The following is a 14,020-nucleotide window of genomic DNA, read 5'->3' on the forward strand; positions in this document are numbered from 1 at the left end:
CCCAGCCCCAACTTCTGTGTTGATCTCATTATGAAAATAAGTAAAATTTGAAAGCTAAAAACATTATAGTTGAGAGTTCTTAGTTTTCTTATACAGGATTAATGAAACATTAGTCCTTAAATAAAATATACATTTTATTTTATCATTGAAGCGGTATCTTTTAGCAGGAGTTCATGGCTATACTATTACCAAAAAGCTGTGTAAATGAATTGAGTAATCTAAGGACTTTCATCAAATAGCCACGGTAATACATTTGTTTAAAATATTGAAAGTTAAACACTTCAGGAGAAAAACAAGCATGCTGAATTTTAGTTCTTGGAATACAGATTATAGAAGTATAAAATTGATTGTTTTAATTTTCACTTTTATTTTATTAGTGTAGACTGGCTGTTTAAAAATGTGAATGTTAAATGCATTTTTTGTAAGGTTACAAAGATATCTGAAAGATGTTTAAAACTTAACATTTCTTGCTAAAATATATAGAGTATATTCAGTTGTACTTTAAAAATATGAAATATTTTAGTTTTGAGGTGATTCAATAATAGATTCAAGTAAAAGCTGCCAATAAGACACAATAAGCTTTATTAAAATAAAAACAAAATAGTCATAATTTTCATTTTATTTAGTATAATCTGATAACATCATTCCTAGATTGTGGATTTTCTTATTTAGCAAATAAAGCATTTATCCATAAGTTGGTAACCAGTAATGCAGAGAATCTATTGAATTTTTGCTAGGGTCAATGCAATTCATTTAATGAGCAATTAATAAATGCCCAGAGTTGTGTCAGGTGCTTGGAGTATATACAAGAAGCATAAGATCTCCCCTTTCATGAAACTTATATTCTATTTAATTCCCTCATTATGCACCAGTGACTATTTCTAATTTATTTACCAAATAGTTGTTAAGGTGATGTGAGCCAAGCTTTCTTCTAGGTATTGGGGCTACATCAAAGAATAGAATATATATAAACATATGAGCTTGTGAAACTTATATTCTTATGCACACAAGAGCTCAATAAATTTTTTTGAGTGAAAGATTGCAGTTATTCAATACTGTTTGATTTAATACCATTTCCCAGACATAGTGGTAGGTGCTGGAGAATTGCAACACAGTCTCTGTTTTCAAGGAGATTGATATTCCACAAACCCAGAGGTAACGTAAGTAAAAATGTGAGCTAATACATTTTCTAAGGCTTTCAATATCATTTTTCACATTATAAGATCCTAAAGCAGTAGTACAAAACAATTAGATGAATTCAGGTAAGAGATCAGAATGGATTTATAGGATTACAGAACCAAGTTACGTTTAGACAAGGAAGGACATGTAGCACCGTGACAGGAGATGGAGAAGCCATTTGTAAGGTTAACTTTATGTGTCACCTTGGTTGGCCCACAGTGCCCAGATTTTAGGTCGTACATTATTCTAGAGGTTTTGTGTGAACATATTTGGTAGATGAGTAAAGCATTAGTCTCCAAAACATGGGTGGCCCTCATCCAGTTAGTTAAAGGCTTTAATAGAAAAAGGCTAACATCCCCCAAAGACGAGAGAATTCTGCCTGCAGACTGCCTTTGAAATTGAACTGCCAACTCTTCCCTGAGTCCCCAGCTTGGTGGCCTACCGGGCAGATTTTGAGCTTGCCAGTCACCACAATCATGTGAGCTAATTGCTTAAAAAAACTCTCTTTAGATTGACAGAGATTACCTTGCTCTCCTTGAACAGTTTTCCATTACTGTTACAAGAAATGTTGAGCTCCATAACATTGCTATAAGGTCCTGCATGATTTGGACAGCGAGAGAGTGAGTGTGGGAGAGGGACTGAGGGACAGAGAGATATATTTTTTCTTTCTTTCTTTCTTTCTTTCTTTCTTTCTTTCTTTCTTTCTTTCTTTCTTTCTTTCTTTCTTTCTTTCTTTCTTTCTTTCTTTCTTTCTTTCTTTCATAGGTGGGAGGAGGAAGTGTGGATCCTGATGGAGGGCCGGGGCCAGGATGCGCTGGGATTTGCTGAGTGTCAGGGGTGGCTGGGAGAATGGCAGAGAGAGGCCTGCAGCGCTATGGTCATACCACTCTTCCCAGAGAGAGAGCCCCATCCCGGGAGCTCAGAGTTCTAAAAGAGCCAAGAGCCAATCGGAGATTCCTGAGAGGATAAACACCTGGTGCCCCAGGTGTGGCAGATGCTCTTCCCAGACTTGTCCGGTAGGGAGTCTTACTAATGCCACCTATCAAGCAGGTATGTGCATATATGCATATGCTGTTGGTTCTGTTTCTCTCGAGAACCCTGACTAATCCACATTCAGGAAGGCAAGTCAGTCAGTAAAAGAAAAATGCAGAGCCTGCGGGGGAAAACCTTGAACCTGTATATCGGTGTTTTCCTATGGGGCGTGAATAAGTCAATCTGTAGAGACTGAAAGATCCACTTAAGGAGAAGATGGGTATTAAACTAGACTTTATAGCACAGAATTACGTGATAACTGGATCTTGGCTCCTGTGGGAACTCAGGAACCATGGAAGGTTTTGGTGACAAAGGAACTCTAAACCTGTGTCCCATTAATGCAACAAATAATTATGGCTTCTTAAAATGAAGATTTTTTTTTTCTCAATGTGCATCATCAAGAGATACAAATCTTGATTAAAATATTAGCTATTTTAGCCTTTCCGGTGGTGACGACCTGCCCACGAGAACATGCCCCTCGCGAAGGACCTCCGGCACCCGTCCCCGGAAGAGGAGAAGAAAGCACAAGAAGAAGCGCCTGGTGCAGAGCCCCAACTCCTACTTCATGGACGCAAAGTGCCCAGGGTGCTACAAAATCACCACCGTGTTCAGCCACACGCAGACGGTGGTGCTATGTGTGGACTGCTCCACCGTCCTGTGCCAGCCGACAAGGAGGAAAAGCAAGGCTCATAGAAGGATGCTCCTTCAGATTGAAGCAGCACTAAATGCACTCTGAGTCAACATGAGTGGGGAACTATCCCAATAAACAGATTTTGGATTAAAAAAAACTAGCTATCTAAACTTTAATTTCAACCCCTTACAAATTTAAAATGTAGTATATTTTATATAAAGAGGCCTGTGCCCTTAAAATTATTTCCATAAATAATTTCCCATCATTTTGTTATTTTAAAATTCTAGGATACAATACTTCTTTTCTTAATGGTCTCTTCCAGATTAAAAAAAAAAAAAAACTTTTAAAAAAGGAATCAGATATTCATGTAGGGGATCTATGAGAGTCTGCAACAGATCAAATAACTTTTTTAATTTAAAAATTACTAAGTAATTTTAATCACTCTTCCTCTTCCTCACCTTTAAGTCAAGTCTACCTTGCACAAGTGTTTTAAGGGTGAAGTCTAGTAGGAGTGGGACTAGGGTCTGGACAAGCTACATTCAACCTTCAACTTTGCCCTTAAGATCATGCTTTCTGTCCTAGACATGGAAATAGAGAGTTTAACTCCCTGACTACACTGTCCTGGCCAGGCTTTCTTTGCTTTCTCAATCCTCTGCCTGTTCACCCTCTCCCATGCCCACCTGTAGCTCCTTCCCAGTAATCAAGTCCTGGCTAGTTGGACTAGCACATGATTGAGATGTTTCCTTCAATGTGGCTTGTGATGTACCTCTTCAAGAATTTGTTCTCTCATTACAACACAATTAACTTCAAAACTAACGATAAAAATGTATCTAGAGAATCTGAAATATTTGGAAATTAAAAAATATACTTCGACACGATGCAAGGATCAAATAATACATCACAAGGAAGTTAGAAAATACTTTCAATTTGATGAAGGTGAAACGGCAACATGTTAAAATTTGTGGAATGCAGCTAAGATAGTGTTTGACAGTAAATTTCTAGCTTTAAATATTTATATTAGAAGAAAAACATATGAAATGAATGATCCAAGATTCCACATCAAAAAACAAAAACTAGAAAGGGTAAATTAAATTCAGAATAAGAACAAAGAAAATAATAACAGGATCAGAACCCAATAAAACAAAAAATTGATAAATACTAGAAACTGTTAATAAAATCAAAATCTGATTCTCTAAAAAGATCAGTAATGCTAATAAAATTTTAATTGGGCTGATTAAGAAAAGAGAGGGGTGCCTGGATAGCTCAGTTGATCAAGTGTTTGACTTTGTCTCAGGTCATGATCTCACGGTTCTTGGGTTCGAGCCCCATGTTGGGCTCTGTGCTGACAGCTCAGAGTCTGGAGCCTGCTTTGCCTTCTGTGTCTCCTCTCTAGCTGCCCCTCCCCTGCTCATGCTCTGTCTCTCTCTCTTTCTCACACACATACACACAAAAATAAATATTAAATTTTTTTTTAAAAAGAGAAAAAAGAAAATACAAAATATCAATATTGGGAATGTAAGAGTGGCTTGTTTTTGGTTTTTTTTTAAACTTTTTTTAACGTTTATTTATTTTTGAGACAGAGAGAGAGAGCATGAACAGGGGAGGGTCAGAGAAAGAGGGAGACACAGAATCTGAAACAGGCTCCAGGCTCTGAGCTGTCAGCACAGAGCCCGATGCAGGGCTTGAACTCACGGACCGCGAGATCATGACCTGAGCCGAAGTTGGACACTTAACCGACTGAGCCACCCAGGCGCCCCTGTAAGAGTGGCTTGTACAAATACTACAGACAAAGGAAAAAAAGAGAAATATTATGAACAATTTAATAACATTAAATTGTATTAATTAATTTATTTGTCTTCGGGAATAGTAATTAGTGATTCATCACTTACATACAACATCCGTACTCATCCTAACATCCTCCTTAATGTCCCTTGTTCATTTAGTCGATCCCTCCATCCAACACCCCTCCAGTAACCCTCAGGTTATTCTCTGTATTTAAGAGTCTCTTATGGTTCATCTACCTTTCTGTTTTTATCTTATTTTTGCTTCTCTTCTCCTATGTTCATCTGTTTGGCTTCTTAAATTCCACATAAGAATGAAATCATGTGATATCTGTCTTTCTCTGACTTATTTCACTTAGCATAATATACTCTAGTTCCATCCATGTTGTTGCAAATGGCAGGATTTCATTCTTTTTGATTGCCGAGTAATATTCCATTGTATATATATACCACATCTTCTTTTTCCACTCATCAGTCGATGGACATTTGAATGCCACTAAATTTTAAAACTAGTTGAAATGTGCCAATTTTTTGAAATATACAAATTATCAAAGAAAACTCAAGCAGAACTTTATACTCAATCTGAATTTCTTTATATTAATTAAAGAAATTAAGTTCATAATTAATCCCACCTTGCCAATCTTTAGACCCCGGTGCAATCACTAATGAAATCCATCACACATTTAAGGTAGAAATCAAATCAACTCTACACAAAATCTTGTAGCAATAATAGATGAAAGATGACTTCTCAATTTATTTTATGTGGCCAGTATTGCCCTAATCCCGAAATCCAAAAACTTCACATGCAAAGAAAATTGCATGTTGATATCCCTTATGAACACAGATGCAAAAAAAATGTGGTATATCCAAATTTTATAAATTAAATCCATCAGTATGTATAATATGTCAAAGGAATGATATGTAATGACCAAGTAGAATTTGTCCAAGGAATGCAAGCTCAGTTTACACTTGAAAATCAATAAATACAATTCCTCGTTTTAGCAGTATAAGGAGAAAAGCTGCATGATGGTATCAATGGGTGTAGCAAAGGCATTTGAAAAAGGTTAACACATAAACATAAGAGAAACTCTTAAGGAAGAATGAATAGAGGGGATTTTAAATTGATAGAGGGCATTTATAAAAATGAGATGATGCCTAGTAATGAAAAATGAATGCTCATATCCTAGGACTGAGAACAAGGCAAAGATACCTGCTCTTACTATGTGTATGTTATGCAATAGGTATATACCTAAAAAGAAAAGCTAAAACTCTAATGCTTGTAGGAGAAAGCATAGGAACAAATCCTTGAGTCGGTGTAGCAAGGAATTCTTGGACAGTACATAAAAGTAACAACCCATAAATGAAAACAAAACAAAACAAAACAAAACATGATGAATTTGACTTTGTCAAAATAAAAACTTCAATTCTTCTAAGAAGATCACAGGTGTCACTCACATATTTGACAAAAGACTTGTGCCCAGCAGGTATAAAAATTTCTTAAAACTCAATAATGAGAAGACAATCTGATAAAAATACTGACAAGGGATTTGGACTGATACTTAACCAGAAAAAATAAACAATTGGGGAATAAACCCATAAAATGATGCTTAACATTAGTCATTAGACTAATAGGAATTAAAGCCACAATGAGATAACACTACACGTTCTCTTCAGTGGCTAATATTACAAAGACTGATGATATCAGGTATTAGCAAGGATGTGGATCATTTGGAACTATCATATTAATACTGGTAGGAATATACCACTTTGGAACTCTTGTAATTTCTAATAAATATAAACTGCATGAAATCCACTCGCAGCATTAACAAATAAATTTAAAGTTTATGAATTCAGAACATGAATGTTTATGGCAGCTTTATTCATGACAACCCCAATTGGAAATTACCCAAATGTCCTTCAACAGGTGAATGGATAAACAAATATTGGCATATACATATGTGGAATAATACTCAGCAATAAAAAGGAAATGAACCAAGAGTCCTACGACATCTATGGATGTTAAGAACTGTGTGCTGAGAAAATGAATCTGGACACAAAGGAGCACATATTACATGATCCTACTTATAAAAGTTCTAGAAAGACAAAGTTAATCTACAAATACAAGAAAAGAGAAGAAATCAGAAGAGAAGAAATCACAGCTGGTGCTGTGAGCAAGAAGTTAGCAGAAGATGGCCTGCAAAGGGGGGGAAACAAAATTTTGGGGTGTGAGACATGCTCTATATTTTGATAGTGCTTGTGGGGACGTGAGTGAGAACTCATCAAAGTGTACTGAAATGAGTATTTTATGTAACTTGTGCCTCAATATTGTGGATTTTAAATTTTATCTTAACATGTTATTTTGGCATCTACAAAATGAATGTTTTCTAAAGCTCCCATTTATTTAACTCTTTCAAATACATCCTCTACTATATTTATGTGTCATACTAGTTAATACCCAGTTTCAAATTGTCATCTTATTTAATAGTTTTTAGCATTGTTTTCCACACTAGAATTATACACCCATCATTAAAGCTGGTGCCATAAAACAATGATTCTTTAACTGGGCTGGGGTTGGGGGCCATATGAGAATCCCAGGTGAGAGGAAGAGTTTGAAAAGCTCTTTGGATGAGTAATGTAACAACCTGCCTGAAGGTAGGATGCTTGTTCTTTTATTCCAACTGAACATTACTGAAATGGAGAAAAACAGGACATAATGCAGTTAACTCTAGCTCTCAACAAACATTGAACTGATTTGAAATCTCAATGTTTTAAAAGACACTTTGGATGCCAGTTATTCCAATATGCCTTCTAGTTTAGAGAGAAAAGGTCCTAAGAATGGAGATTTAAACAGAGGAGTGTGGTGATTGTATTAACCACTAAGATTTAATGTTTACTCTCTGTCAGACAGGATTCTGAGTATTAGAATAATTGTAATAACTCATTGCAACAACCCTATGAAATAGGAAGTATAAACATCCCATGATATAGGTGAGAAAATCATGGCACATAGAGCTTAAGTAGCAAGTTTCACGTAGCTAAACAAGTAAGTGATGGAGCCAGGATTTGATATCAGCCATTCTGGCCTTCTTGTCTCCTTTTCCATGTTATGTAGGCCATAGAAAGCCACTAGTGATATATCAGCAAGGTGATGAACATATCATATAGGTGGTAAATGTAGTATTTATGAACTTTTAAATGTAGCGGCAGTGCATTGAAGGTTTAAATGCAAACGGGTTAATGTAATATACTTTTATTGTGAGAAGTTATTGGTACTTGGCAGTTGATGGAAAGGTAGAAACATTAGAATTATCTCTTTTATGAGCCTTTCTATAACTCTAAGTGAAGCTGATTATTTCTTTGCCAAAACTTCTCTAGCTTTTAATTTATTATACCAGATTTTCATGACTATATTATATGCATTCATTTCTCGCCAAAGTCTGTCAGGACATGGACTTTCACATAAATTTTACTAAATTCATTTATCTCTATATCTATCTATCTATCTATCTCACAGTACTGAGTATATGATGTTCAGAGTATATGGTATATATAATTTATAAACAAATATATAAACAAGTGCAAGAATAAATGAATGAATGCTCATTCATTTAGAGAAGACCCTACCTTACTGATTATTTGTAAAGGATAAAGTCAATGTTCAAGCTGACAATCACTTGGGTGTTGCAGGCAAGTACTTTATTTAATCTTTAGTTACATTTCTTTGATCACCATCCTTCCCAAATATTTATAACAACATCTTCGGTTACTTTACATATTATGCCATCCTATGGTAATACTGAACCCAGATGTACGCATTCCACTGGAAACAGATTAGTAGTGCCACTAGATGGCGCTGGCATATCTTTGTTGCGTAACTCAGGTGTGCATACAAGTGAGCACGTGCGTGACATGGCTATCGAAACGGATTGTATAAAAGATGTCAATGAAATTATATAATTTCAGTGAAAGAAACAGTATCAGACATCATATAATGCCATTAGAGTCTACCAGCTCTGGAGGTAAAGTATTTAGATTTGAATCCTGGCTGTGGAAAGTAGCAGCTGTGAGATTGCAAGTAGGTTACTTAACGTCATTGTGTCTGCTTCCCTATATGTAAAGTGAAAATAACAGCATCTACTCACGGGTAGATCCAAGTATAAAAATATTTAACTCAAGTGAAATCCTTAAATTTTTTTCTGGCACGTATTAGGTACTGAAAAAAATGTCTTTTCTTCAAAAAATATTAAATAATTTGCTGCGGATCAAAATGGCTAATACCGGACTGTCTCCCACTGTTTCCTCTTCCTTTCTTTCTGTCTCTCTCTTTCCACATCAGATTTTATCTGTTATATTGTATTTCCCACAACTTTTAATAATATCCAATTGTCAGTAAATTCTATTGTCTCGAAATGGAGGATTTCTTACCACTTCTCACTGCTACAGACCTCATCCAGGCCACAATCCCCACTGCCCTGTGTTAATGTAATAACCTCCAAATGAGTTTCCCTTCTGTCTTTGCCCCTGACAGTCTCCCCTCAACACACAGGACAGTGTGATCCTGTAAACATACAAATCAGATCAGTCACTCCTCTGCTGGAAATGCCCTTTCCCACTCTATACTCCAGGATAAACTACAACTGCTTTTGTGTAGTTGATCTCAGATTAATAACAGATCTATTTCCGCCTCAGGGCCTTTGCTTTTGCCCTTGACTCTTCCTTGAATGTTCTTTCATGTGGCTCACCCTTCCCTGACTTCTTAATGAAGCTTGCCTTTGTCACACTGTTTTAAATTAAACCTGGTTTCCCCAGCACTTGCTATATTTCTTACCAGGCTTTCGTTGTTTTTTTTTTTTTTTGTTTTTTTTTTTCATAGCACTGTTACTTTCTAACATGACACATTTTACTACCTTTTTTTTTTTTTTTTTTTTTTAAATCTGTCTCACCCAGGTAGAATATAAGCTCCATTATGGCAGGGCTTTTGGTCTTTTTTATTCATGGCTACTTCACCAGCCCCTAAGAATGTGCCTGCTACAGACTAAGAACTTACACAAATTGTTATAAAATGGATAAATGAATGAGGACCACTTATAATTCAAGAATTATTTGTTTGGAGTCATTCTTGGCCATCAAAGATGAACAAGCCAAAGTCCCTCTCCTCAACCAGTTTTATTTAGTGGAGGGGCAGAAACACAGAAATTACAATTACTTTGCTATGCAAAATGTGCTAAGTGCTATTGTAGTAGAAACTGTATGATATCATCAGGACATCTGGAAGGAGAGATTACTTTCCGTGGGGAAAATAAATATTGAATAATATGTTTAAATAGTTAAACTTTGCGTGTTCAAAGAGGAGCCTTCAAATAGGTGCTCTAATTAAAGCCTTAAATTCTGGCTTGGAGTTATATAAATAACTTTGTGGATGCAACCTTTGGAGTGTTACTTTCCTCAGCCTGACTGCCTCTGCTTTCGTGTTTGCCAAAGATTTGCCCTAAAGGGACTCTGTGGGAATCACAGCTTGGCCTTGCATTAAGCTAATGACTACTTGCTTTTCAAATTGAGCTGTTCTGTGCTACTGATGAAACTGTAGATTACCCATGGTGCAGCTCTTCTGACCACTCCATTTAAACTAGAAGTGAAATGGCAGTTTCCTCTTCCTTGTTCTTCACGCCTTTACATAATTATGTGTAATCAGGGGCAAGAAGTAGACCTATGACTAACATTTTGCTTGTCTGAATACGCTCAGGGGAACATTTTTATATGCTTTTAACTTATATGCCTTTTACTCTTATCGTAAAAAAGGATACTTGCTCTTTAAACACTCAGTGATGTAAGCCTATATAAAGTGTGCCCAATATTCAATTCTACCTACCCCAATATTCATTGTGTAAATATTCACATGGTTTTATATTATATTATAAAAACATTTATACAAGCTGCATCATCATAATAGTAAGTGATTATTCTTTTATAGATATTTTCATAGTTACTTAATGATTCAATTTTCATTGGAAATTTGAGCTAATTTTTATCTGTTGATGATAATGCTTTGGTCTTCTGGAGAAACATAGTATATTAAAGCTAAAACCCTCCCCTCCAAATACCACAATAAAAAAATAACACACACTGTTTTAAGTATGCTTGATTTCAGAATAAAGAAACCCCTGGGTGTAAAATCCAGGGGATAAAATGAAAACCAGAGGATAAGCAAATCAGCTGACCCTTGGAGATGATTTTGCAGGTGACTTGGGAGAATAGAGATTGTTTTTGAGAACTATTTGTTTTGGATTTCAGTGCTCAGTGTGGAACATTATATGAGGACAGGAGAGCATTTATGGGGCCAATGTAATACAAGGAACTAACTAAGTCTGAAACCTCTATGAGGTTGGGAACCTCAAAGGATTATACCCTCAGTTAAACTATGAACTAGGAAAAAAAAAAAAAAAAAACAGCCCTCAACATTGGAAGATGAGCAGAAAGCTCACCTTTCATTGTCTGGGTTAAGAAGAAGGATATTTTCCTTGAGAATCCAAAATAATAGAGCTGTGTCTCCCTTGGGCATGACTTTTAAATTTATTCTACTGTACCCGATGGGCTGAGAACTCCATGAAGAGAAATCATCATGAAAGTTGATCCAGGGCTGGTGATTCTCCTGGGACGCCAGGAAGAAGCAAATGCCAGACAAATCTAGAGAGATTCTCTGACTCTTCAGGGGGGAGAAAAAAAAAAAACCTCACTGCAAAAGATGAGCATCACTTTAAATGTTCTCACAACAAAAATATCTGGTATGCACTTAAAAGCAGTTTTCCAGGAGGACAGACAGTGGACTCTACAAATGGCAGAATTAAAACCCTGTCAATTTGAGACAATTGATAACAATCAGAAAGAACACTATGAAAAAAAATATCACACTAAAAAATGGCAAATAAAATTCTAGAAATGAAAAGCTTTTAGAATTTAAAAACACAATATATATGAGGAGTATCTAATAAACAACTGACTTGGAATTAATGAATTGGAAAAATATCTGAAAAAGTATCTAAAAAATTCCACAGAAACAGACAATAAATAGATGATATGAATATAAAGTTAAGAGACTTGGAAGACTGAATGGCAAGAACAAGCTTTTGTTTAATAGGATTTGTAGCAGGAGAGAATGTGGACAATACCAGGGAGGCAGTACTTAAAACATCATATAATATGTGAATCTTCAGTTATTTAGATAAAACCTATTTACTAATACTGTGAAACTGCAAAATATTAGGATTTTTAAAAAATTGTTAAAGCAAACAGAATTAAAGGTAATCTATAAAGGAAAACTCTTAATGAGAGAGTGGATTTCTCAAAAGTTATCAGTGAAGGCTAGGAAAAAATTTAAAATTATATCTACAAAGACCAAAGAAAAAGTGACTAGCATTCAGCCTAGAATTCTATAGCTATCTAAGTTAATATTCAACCATGAAGAAAAAAATAAATAAAGCCCTTCCTAAGGAAAAGAACTGAAATAATTTAATAATTATTTATGATTTCTAGAAAAAAAAAACTGCTAAAAAATGTCCTTTGGAAAAATGACATTGAGGCCAGAAACATGGAGTTAGGTATTAGAAGAAAAATGAAAAAAGAAATAAAAAATTGTGAATATAACTGAAGAAGCATTAACTCGTCAAAAGCATAATGATGATTAATTTGGGGGAGTATAAAGCAAGGTAGAATAAAAATACTCAACAATAATAGTATGCTGCCTGAAAAATTCCCCTAGCTCTTATGTTAATGACAGGCAAAGACTTAAGAGTTGTTACCATGAAGAATCCATTCTTCATGTACTACAGAATCCATTTCAAAGATGGACTCATTAAAAACCGTTTCAAAGATTAGCCAACTCCAAACCAGTCAAAAGGACCAAATTCTGTGCCTGTGGCCAGAAAGAAATGTGGCTCTGGCTACTGAGTCCAGAGCACACAAAGTTGAAACATGGTTTCAGCAGTGATGAATTCCCCACCTGATGTAAAGCTTGTGTAGGCCAAAAACATTGAAGTTCCTTTGATCAAGGTGGACACAGGTGACATACTGAAAAGGAACACCTCACTTATTGTTGCAGATCTTTATCCCCTCACGTGCCTTGTCTTTCCTTCCCTTCTACCATAGCTTCTGTTACTTTCAGGAGAGTAATAATTAGGAGTGGGACCAAGGTCTTCCTGTCCCACTGTGGACTAAAGGGTTCATGACTGTCTGAGTATGTTGGGGGACTTTGGGGAATGGAAGGACTGAACTTTTTATGAGTTTGTTGGCTATAGCTGCCAAGGTAACCATTCTATGTGGACCCATTGGTTGAATTTGGGTCTCCTCCAAATTCAATTGATGGGTGTGGGAAAGGTTTGCAGTGGAAAAAGGGAAACTAAAACAACTTATTGAGGTCCTTTGGGCTAATGTCACTGTACCATAATCTATTGTTGAATTTGGCTGGAATTTATGTTTATTTGTTTCTCTTCGGAATGCTGATAAGTACCAAAGAGAATGCTCTTGATAAGAAATGAGCCACATATAGTGCTCTACCTATAGCAAATATGGGGAAGGTCTTATAACCCTAACAATTCCTATCTGCTACACAACTCTGTGACAGATGGTTTGCCGATGGGAACCTCTGGCAAGAAAAGGCAGCATCCCAGAGGTGCCTCTTGGCATTTTAAACTTGTCACCTTCTTCATACAACTTCTGGGTATCACTTTTAGAAAGCAGCAGTTGTTGCTTGCTGACTTGCTACTGGATTCTTGTAGAAATTGAATGCCTGATGTATGGAGGCTTGTGACTTTTGTGCCTGATAGTCTCATTTTGATGGGTCAACTGGGACTCAATGACTAGCAAAGTGGGAAGAAATCAGCAAGTCTCATCGAACGGAAATGGCACACTGAAGAAAACAGCCCGCCTGGCTCCAGGAGCATCATGAGTTTACATGAAAAAATGGCAGCTATTCCTTTGGGGAAACTTTAACCCTACTCTGCTGCTTGAAACAAGATGCTGAATCAATGCGGACTTCAATCAGTTGCCCTAAGTGTCCTGACCTGGTTTATTGATGGTTCAGCAATAGCTGTGCAGAACCAAAAATGGACAATTTGTGTTCCATGGGCAGAAATCAAGAAGATTTTTTTCATAGTTCTGACCAGTATCCTTTGTGATAAACATTTTATCTTTTTACTCACTCTTGGGCTGTTAGGCCTCTCTCTTTGGTTTAACACTTGGGAAAGTACAGATCCCATATGAAAAATCCTCAAAGGTTTCTTTGTGGCTGTAGTCTGTCAAAATAAACTGTGGTTGCTGGTAGGAACTTTTGTGTCACTTGCATAGATTTGCACACTAAGGGCTTTTTCCTTGATGAGACCAACTAGAATCCAGCTACTAATCA

The 14,020-nt window shown here is 36.1% G+C and overlaps 1 protein-coding gene and 1 pseudogene across 1 annotated transcript in view; one reads left to right on the forward strand and one right to left on the reverse strand.

Moving 5' to 3' along the window:
- Positions 1-14,020, reverse strand: part of ANXA10 (annexin A10) — a 98,966-nt gene that overhangs the window by 29,765 nt on the left and 55,181 nt on the right. The window lies entirely within an intron of this gene.
- On the forward strand, positions 2,256-2,990 carry LOC123590460 (annotated as a pseudogene).

The sequence above is a fragment of the Leopardus geoffroyi genome, chromosome B1 (genome assembly GCF_018350155.1).
Source record: "Leopardus geoffroyi isolate Oge1 chromosome B1, O.geoffroyi_Oge1_pat1.0, whole genome shotgun sequence".
Classification (NCBI taxonomy): domain Eukaryota; kingdom Metazoa; phylum Chordata; class Mammalia; order Carnivora; family Felidae; genus Leopardus; species Leopardus geoffroyi.